At 36.3% G+C, this 7500-nt stretch overlaps 1 long non-coding RNA gene across 2 annotated transcripts in view; it reads left to right on the forward strand.

Annotated features, from left to right (window-relative positions):
* The window catches only part of LOC124950600, a 17830-nt gene extending 15417 nt beyond the window's left edge, over positions 1–2413 (forward strand). The window contains exons 3-4 of one of the 2 annotated variants that reach the window (XR_007101405.1): positions 296–1554; positions 1683–2413. This is a non-coding gene — a long non-coding RNA (uncharacterized LOC124950600). Of the gene's footprint in view, positions 1–295 lie in introns of both variants that reach the window. The other variant, XR_007101404.1, reaches the window with a different exon arrangement.
* The last annotated feature ends 5087 nt before the right edge of the window (positions 2414–7500 follow it).

Consider the following 7500-nt stretch of genomic DNA (forward strand, 5'->3'; position numbering starts at 1 on the left):
TAAGAGACGTAGAACAAAGTCATTTGTGCAAGTAACGTTTAATGTGTCGGTCACGTTAAACATTTAGCCGACAAGAAGTCGAATAATCTCATGTTCGTTAACGAAGCTCGGTAATTAACGTCGAGCTCATTAACGTTAGGAAAGGAAAAATTGGTAATTGTAAGTTTATATCTTTATTAAGAGTAAAATGCAAATGGTAGAAGGGAGTTTTGGTTTGCAAAGTAAATAAGTAAGTAAATAGAACGTTGAATAGAACGTTATCGTGACGTATTATAACATTTTTTTTTTTCTATAGGGTGAATCGGTATGGAACAAAACAAATATGGAGGAGAACGTTTATGACAGAATTCCTCGGCGATTTATCAGAAATAGAACAGAGGACAATGGGCATTAGTCGGCAAACTATCGTCCGGTTTGTTTTACCCCTTGCCTAGAGATATCTCGCGAACTGTGCTAACGAAGGTCCGAAAGCGTTTGGCCTCGTAATGACGAGGCCAACGTCGTAAATTACGACGTCGAGCGCAAGAGAATTCTCTGAAAGCTCGGAGAGGAAGGGTGGCGGATTCTCCTGGAGAGGAGAAGAAGAGGAGGAGAGAGATGAGGAGAGAGGAGAGAGGAGAGAGGAGAAAGAGCGATGGCGATGAAAGGGAAGCGTCGACTCGCGAACGACGCTACATAAACACAGGAATAGAGAGACGATCATATATATATATATATATATATATATATATATATATGTATATATGTATATATGTATGTGTATACGTGAATACTCAAACACTCAAACGATTCACCCTTTGCAATGGTGAACGCGAGGTACGTCCGTCCGCAGGCATTATATGTTGGAAACGCAGTTTGTCTTATCATTCGCCATCTAGTAATGGCGAGGAGCATTGCTTTACGACTAATGGACTTGCACCGGTAAATCACCACAGCACAATGCTCGCCGCTCTGCGGACGATTTACGAGCTTGGTCCAAACGCGGCATCGATCCTACGGTGTATAAAAGATCCGAGCTAGACTCCCTAGGACCGAACTCGAAAGTGGATTTCAAGCTTTACGGTGTAAGAGAGTTTTGTAAAAGATAGATAAATAGAGATGGATAGATAGATAGATGGATAGAGAGAGAAAGAGAGAGAGAGAGAGAGAGAGAGAGAGAGAGAGAGAGAGAGAGAATTTCCTATCGAAATGCAAGATCTCTATACTTCGAAGAGTTAGTCTCATAAATCATAAGAAAACTTTGCCAGACTTAAATTCTTAACACCTTTTAAGTAGATAAACCAATCGTTATCGGTGGATATTTTTCGTGTTAATCTTTTACACGATAACACCTATGACTATTATTCTCGACGTTTACGTTCTTTTCTGGAAGAAAAAGAGAAATGGAGCAAGAAAAAAAAAAAAAAAAAAAAAAAAAAAAAAAAAAAAAACAAAAAAAAAGGAAGCAAGAGATTTTCACTGCCTTTCCAAAGGAAACAATTTTATTTTAATGTTTAATGCATATTTTGAAATATTTATGCGTATATTCGTTCGAAGGATCGCATCGAACATCACGTAAATATCTTTATTAGCTACGATAGTGTCTCGATTGTTTTTCTTTTTCTTTTTCTTTTTCTTTTTTTTTTTTTTTCTTTTTTATTTATATTATTATTTTGTATTTCGTATTTTTTTCATCTTTGGAGAATTTCAATCATCGAAGGACGAGAAGAAACTCGCAGTTATAGGAACGTCGCTCGATCCCGGATGCATCGAAGATCGAGGCGCGATCCTCATCTTAAAAAGTATGTACTTTCGATGCTGCAGAGCGAAAAGCACTTAGGGAACGCCTCGGGTAAGCTGTGTAATAGTAATAATAACGTTATCGACGTTTTGTTCGAAGGGGACGATAAATGTTTATCGGCGAATACTCGTGCCCACGTAAACGAGGTTCCGGGGGCGTGAGTAAATCTATAAAAGACGGAAATTTTTTTCAGCCGTAGGCTACGTAAAACTGCTACAGGATAACCGTGCGCATCCGAATCGGAAGAGGACTTTAACGGAAATATTGTTTCTTCGAATTCGTCGAGAATTGTATGTACATTTATAATTTTTACATCGTAGTTCTTTTAAATGACGAAAAATCGTAAAATTATCGACTAAAGAAATATCTGTCTTCTTAGAAAAATTCTATCTCATTGTGACGATCGAATATATTCCAAATTACATAGTACTTTTTGTACTTGTTAATAGCAATGTCGTAATGTTATAAGCGTAACAAAGAGAGAAAGAAAAAAAAAAAAGAAAAGAAAAGAAAAGAAAAGAAAAGAAAAGAAAAGAGTTTTTCACCTTCGAAAAATATCGTCGAAGGTGGATGACAATATCGAACGTCTTAAAAAATATTTAGAATATTTCGTGAAATTGGACGAAAATTTATAGGGGGAAGGAAGAAAAGGGTGAGGAAAAGAGGGGGGGGGGGGAGAAAAAAAATAATAAAGAATTAGTAATTTCTCGAGGGCTCCATTTATAAGACAACGTTCCTTTTCTCGTTCTTTCTCACTTTCAACGATTCATCTTGAAGGATTGAAGTTGTACAAAGCCCAAGATAATTCGGTGTAGTTCTCGAACGAAGCTTCAAGACGATGGTCACTCGAGTATTGTGCTTCGAAGAGGTGGCTAATTAAATTATTTTCCTCGTTCATTCGACAGCGGGTGGATCCTCGTCGGCTGGTCTCTATCCGGTCAGTCACTACTTCAGGTCAAGCACTTCTTTCGAGGAGAGTTCTATTGTATCCGTCGACACATCGCTCGCCTTTCCAATTAGCGCGGCTTCGAGAAGGTGAAAGAGAAGGAGATTGCCATCTTTCGCGTCATTATTTCATGACTAACGCTGCTTTCCTTTTTATTCTTTTTATTCTTCTTCATCTTCTTCTTCTTTTTCTTTTGAATTTTACACCTGCGAGAATTACGTCTCTTTTTTTATTATGAATTTTTTTTTCTTTTTTTCTTTCTTTTTTTTTTTTTTTTTTTTTTTTTTTTTCCTTTTTTCTCACAAATTTATATAAAGGTACCTTCAATTTTTCGCGCCATTAGGGCGCCCTCTCGTTAAAAAGAAATCTTTTACCATCGAACTATTTAATAATCTTTCGAAATATTTTTCCCTCGTTATATTCGAAAATATGGCAACGTAAAAATTATAGGAATTACATTCCGTAGAGTACCTTATAATAAAAATAGTATTTCTATTATAAGGTAATTTTCTTCGGAAAATTGAAATTTTTATAAGGTAGGTGGTGGGAAGAGAACGATGATGTTTGGATTTCGTGTATCTCTCGAAGGGAAGAAGAAGAAGGGCTAAGGATTGCGGCTAATGTGCCGTTGCTTGGAATTATAACGTTACGAATCCTTTTTTCTTTATGTCTTTTTTCCCCTTGGGTTTAAAAGAACAGAGAGGAAAGCGTCGTAGAAGGAAAGAAAAAAAAAAGAAAGGAAAAGAAGAAGAAGAAGAAGGAAAAAAAAGACAAGAACAAAAAATATGAAAGAAAAGAAGAAAAAATCGTACACACTTTAGTTTCGCATTTCCGTGAGAAATATCTACTTGTCTATCTAATAATATGTTTCAAGTTGTTTAAATCGCATTAACCAACGTCTCTCTCTCTTTCTCTTTCTCTCTCTCTCTCTCTCTCTCTTTCTCTCTCTCTCTCTCTCTCTTTGTACTCTTTTATTTGTCTCTTTTCGATGTGTAATATTAAGTTAATTACTTATGAAAGAAAGAAAGAAATAGAGATAGATCCGAAACGCCATTGAACTCGTTCTCCTCTATGATAGGCTTAAAATTCTTTCGAAATATAATACGAGAGATAGAGATAGAGATAGAGATAGAGATAGAGATAGAGATAGAGATAGAGATAGAGATAGAGAGAGAGAGAGAGAGAGAGAGAGAAAGAGAAAGAGAGAAAGAGTGATCTTTAACTTCTGTCCGCAGTGGCTTCTGTCCATTAGTTGGATAAGATCTTCAGGCCGTTGAATTGGACCTTTACTCTCCCGACCCCAATTTGTATCTTTCTTCCCATCATCTTGGTACCTTGGTACCAGCTCCGAGCTTTGTCGGTATGCGAAAAATGATGCTGGAATTTTGCTGATAGGATCGCAGGTATGTCGCACCTCTCTTTCTAATCACGTGCTTGTTATACAGGATGTCCGACTGTTAAAGGTGAAAATACATGATAGTTATGACTTGTTAAAAGTTGATTAGATATATAAAGATAAAAAGAAAAAGTGAATTAAATAAATTTTCAAATTTAATTTATTGATTTAATTCATTGAAATTAATCTCGCTTGAGATTAAGGATAAAATTTATATTTAATGAGCCTTCGATGTGTTTCGAAGCGAGCTCATTAAAAAGGTTTTCTTTTTCTTTCTTTTTTTCGTTTTGTTTTTTTTTTTTCTTTTCTTTTCTCTTCTTTTCTTTCTTTTTCTTCTTTTCTTTCTTTCTTTTTTTTCTTTTTTTTTTTTTTTTTGTTGAAATAGGTACTCCTTACTCGTAGCTGACCTTTGAATTCGTTCCTGCTATTAGCATGATCGATGGGATGGCTTGTTTGTTTATCCTTCTTTTCGTTGCCGCTTCCACGCTTTAATATAGGTCGATGTTCTCTGAAAGGAAAGTTCGGCGAGTGCAATCGCCTGTAGGAAGGATTAATTATTTTCTCTGTTATTCATCTTCACCGGTAACATTCATCAAGATGTCATTCGATTCATGAGATTTAAAGGCATGTAAAAGGGATTATTCGATGAATTTACAGGCTTGTACGATTTCATTTACGACTCTATTAACACAGAAATGAATTTAAATTTGTCTCGAAAGTCACATTGACGAGGAAAAAAGAAGAAGAGAAAGAGAGAGAGAGAGAGAGATAGAGAAAGAGAGAGATGAAGAAAAAGAAAAAAAAGATGACGATAATAAATTTGTATTGAACAAAAATCAAATTAGAAAGAGATAGAGAGAGAGAGAGAGAGAGAGAGAGAGAGAGATGATAGGTGCTCGATATATTATTGATAGTTTGATCGTTGATATTGCCTGAAATTTTTTGATGCAAGTTCATCGAGGAGAATCGGATAATGAGTTGGAAGAGACCTGGCGCCAGAGGCTTCGTCATGGCCTTATTCCGTTAAGGCCACTTTTTTTGTCGCTCGATCTTTTCAGACGATCGAGAACCGCCGTAAGATTTCCAAAATAACGTACCTCACCTGGGCGATAAAATGTATTTCCAAGCAGCGAAAAGACTTTGCTTCATATACTGATCGTGATTACGAGATAGCTGGTTGAGTAGGTATAATGAACGGAGCCGACCGACCGACCGACTGACTGACCGACAGACAGACAGACCAACAGACCGATCGTAGACTCGCAAAAAATTCGAATTGAGTTGAATTTTGAAGCATGATAATTTAAAATGATCTTCTAATATAATAATAATTGTCATAGTAATCATTTCGGAATGGTTGATCTAATCTGAAAAAGAAAAGAATTGGTACGTTGGGGTAATTCAATTGATATGACGGTTAACGAGTTTATTTCGAAGGTCATTTCAAAACGGATATTGACGGGTCAAGATTGGGGAATAAAACGAACTTAGTTGTTGTGCGAGCTTACGAATCGATTCTATAAGAGTTGATTTTACTATTGGATTATGTGAAGAAAATCAAAGTTTTCGACTCGCAATGGCTTTGGTGTTAGACGAGGGTCTGACTGCCGCTTTATTGTGTGATGACGTTCTCTCTCTCTCTCTCTCTCTCTCTCTCTGTCTCTCTGTCTCTCTCCCTCTATCTTTCTTATATAGCTTAACCTCTCTTTCTCTTCCCTTCGATAAAAGATAGCATTCGTAATCGCTTTTAATTACTTTATAATGAGGCCGTGATTTGGCTCTCCCTGACTGGCGCCAACATCGGAGGCCAAAGAAGGAAGACAAAAAGGAAAAGAAGAGATAGGAAGATGAAAAAGAGAAGAAGAAGAAGGGGTTGGGGGGAGGGACTTGCGGTTTCGTGGCAGCTTGATGGCTTTATACTCCGGTTTTATAACGAACAAAAGAGTATTTTCGACTTGAGCCACGATGTTTTTTCTTTATTTTTTTTTTCAATTTTTTTTTTTCTTTTTTTCCCCTTTTTATTACTTTTTTTTTCTCTTTTTTGTTTTTTTTTCTTTTTTTTTTTTTTTTCTTTTTTTTAAGAAATATCAAGCAACGAGAGAAATTCACCGAAACCTCATCGTATCTCTTGACTTATTTCGTAACGTTTCACAGATATTTCGTAGAAAGAAAAATATTCGATTGTCGTTCACCGTTCGAATCGGCAAAAAATATATTATATCGTATCAATATTAATTTGCTTCTTTTTTGTTTTTTTGTTTTTTTTTTTTTTTTTGTTTTTTTCTTTTTTTTTTCTTTTTTCTTCGACGATCAAATGCAATCGATGGAGAAATGACAGAAGGAGAAATGATAGAGGAGTGTGTCTGTGTTTGTTTTGCGGAGTGGGGAAAGGGTTTAACTTATAGATTTTCAAAATTTGATCGTTTTGGAAGGTGAATTGGAGTTGTAAAAAATTGACACGCGTTCGTCGTTGTTGCGGCCTATTAAAGATTCTGAGCAGCTCATTTAGATACCTGTGCCCCATCGTCGTCGGTCATGGCGTTGAAGAGGGATGAGAATCAGAAAGAAAGAGAAAAAAAGAGAGAGAGAGAGAATGAGAGGAGTGACTAATGCGTCTGTAGCTCCCTGAAAAAAGCGTCCGTGCGGTCGAGCATCAAAGGATTCCTTGGCGCCGCTTCTTCTTATTCCTTTCTAGCCGCAACGCGGACGTCGCTCTTTCACGTTGTCCAGGATGCGACCGACCGTAACCCTACGATTGTCTGTTACGACCTAAGTCCTTCTGTTTCTCTCGCCTTTCCTTTAAAGGAAGATAACGTCGAGACAATCGATGTACCGATCGTGTCTTCGATAATGATGATTAAACTCTTTACAAATTGGATTCCTTTTAAATTGAATGTTCTTAGACCTTTTTACTATCTTTTCTCTCTCTCTCTCTCTCTCTCTCTCTCTCTCTCTCTCTTGAAGGTTAATTTTTTTTCTTTTTTATTTTCTTTCCTTTTTTCTTTTTTTTTCTCTCTTTTTTTTCCTTTTTTTTTTTTTTTTTTTTTTTTTTTTTTTTTTTTTTCTAAGGACAAACGTTCATCTCCTGTATCACGTTTCTTCTACTTCTTCTTCTGTTGCGAAGGAGTATCACGATGAAATTATACGTATCTACAATTTACAATCGACAATCAATGTTTAGGAATTTTCTTACGCGTCAATTACATAGTCGCACGAAGGCTCATTTTGATAAAACCCAAGAGAATTTTCTTCTTTAACATCCGGGATGCGTTTTGACCCTGGAATAAGATCCGTTCAATTTTATTTACCGTCTCTTTAACTCGATCGATTCATTGCACCGGAGTAGCGTCGCGATAAATCCCACTGGCAAATCGAATG

This window comes from Vespa velutina, chromosome 7 (assembly GCF_912470025.1).
Source record: "Vespa velutina chromosome 7, iVesVel2.1, whole genome shotgun sequence".
NCBI classification, from domain to species: Eukaryota; Metazoa; Arthropoda; class Insecta; order Hymenoptera; family Vespidae; genus Vespa; species Vespa velutina.